The following is a 1,953-nucleotide window of genomic DNA, read 5'->3' as shown; positions in this document are numbered from 1 at the left end:
TTCCTTGTGGTGTAGTGAATGTCCATTTACCCCCATATTCCTACCATACAGATTCAAAAGGAGTAAAAAAAGTTCGCAAGCCAAATACAAAAGTCTTGCACTGCTGAAAATGAATAAATACAAAGCAATCAGGAAAAAATATGAATAATTACTAAAGTATCATGCTGAATATGAATAAATACAAACTACTTATGTACAATACATGCTGAAAATAAATAATTTATGAGAAATGAAACTACATATGAATAAATATGTACAAAAAAAAACTTTAAAAAATAAATAAATATGTACATGATGTAGAAAAAAACTTTCGAAAATGGATAAATACGTACAAAAAAAACTGTCGGGAATGGATAAATACTTACAAAAAACACTTTCAAAAATGAATTAATACGTAATATGTAAATGGATACTTTAAAAAATGAATAAATATGTACAAAAAAAATACTTTTTAAATGAATTAATGAGCTGAAATCCTGCTGAATGTGTATGCGTGTATAAAAAAACATGGTAGAAATTAATAATTAAGTAGAATGGAAAATACAGGACTTGCATAACATAAAGTGTTACTATAACTTAAACACATAACGTTACGTTATTTGATTGTAAAGTAAAGAATATGTAAAAGTATTATGTACTCGTAATTTGAATTTTGAAAGCAAAAGTCCATGTATATAGTTTAAAAAGGCAGAAACTGGCCATATTTAGGATCTATATATATGGACATGTATAAGCGGATGTGAAAATTTGTAAATTAAAACTAATACATGCAGATTAATTCCTATCAATTAATTTTTAAATGAAAGTCTCGTCAATTTTGTTGAACAAAAGAAACATGTGAAATAACATGTAATTAATAAAATAGACACGTGTCATTATGTATTTACAAGTAAGATTTACTAATTGTTTAATTAATGACAATACACGTGGATCGTAATTGATATAAGACTGTCGTCTGCACGGAAACAGTCGCCACGTGGTGTCAATTATATCTGGTCACGTGATCATGTCAATTATAACGGAATGTTTATAAGAAAATTTTAATCTGTTTTGGTACATTCATTTTCTTCTGCTTCTCAAAGATAATACATACAATCAAATCGTACAAATTTTAAATCTGAGCAAATTCTGATCTGAATTTTAAAGGTAAATTGACTTTCAAATTTATTTATTTCTTGAACAGAGCCTCACTTATGTATATCTGTAAAATAATGTATTGGTATTATCATAAGTTCAAAAAAGGAGTTACTTGAATAAATGATTATATATTTTTAAAATGCCTGCCTCGCTTCCACAGAATCACATTCAAAACATAGACACGTGTTATGCGAAATGATATATTTGATTTCAATAAACATTTAAACATCCAACAATTTAACACAAATTCTGATGTTTACACCGTCATAATAAAGATTTTATTTTTTACAACAATTTAATATATTTTTATCACTCTTATTCAGATGAAGTCCAGTCACGTGGAATCAAAGATGGCGTCAATTTCTCGTGCTAAGAAAACAATGAAGCGTCTGAGGGCCCTGATTACAAAACATGAACTGAAAACTGAACAAAAATTGAATATAAATGACTTGGATATATCTACTTCAAATAAACAAATTGAGTATGTGAAGAATATAACTTTAGTTAAACCTTCAAAGCATATGGTGTCTAATCTTTTGTCAAACAGAAGTCTTTCAGTCAGGACGCCGGGTGACGGCATGGAGAACACGTCATACGTCGGACAATTGAGGACACCCGGCGTTGGAGAAGAAACTAACTGCTTGACAACGAAAGAAAGAAGTTCTCTAAATACGGGATTTATTTCAAGCTGTGACGAGAATGAGAAGAGAAATGAAAAAGTTGATATGAACAAATGTGCTATATTTGAAAATGACGAAATATCATTCACTGATGACGTAAACTCTGATGAAGATGATAGTGTTAGTGAATTAGAAA

The sequence above is a fragment of the Ruditapes philippinarum genome, unplaced genomic scaffold (genome assembly GCF_026571515.1).
Source record: "Ruditapes philippinarum isolate M1 unplaced genomic scaffold, ASM2657151v2 ctg713_1_1_1_1, whole genome shotgun sequence".
Lineage (NCBI taxonomy): Eukaryota > Metazoa > Mollusca > Bivalvia > Venerida > Veneridae > Ruditapes > Ruditapes philippinarum.
The sequence above is the reverse complement of the archived record's forward strand: the minus strand, read 5'-3'. Positions refer to the sequence as shown.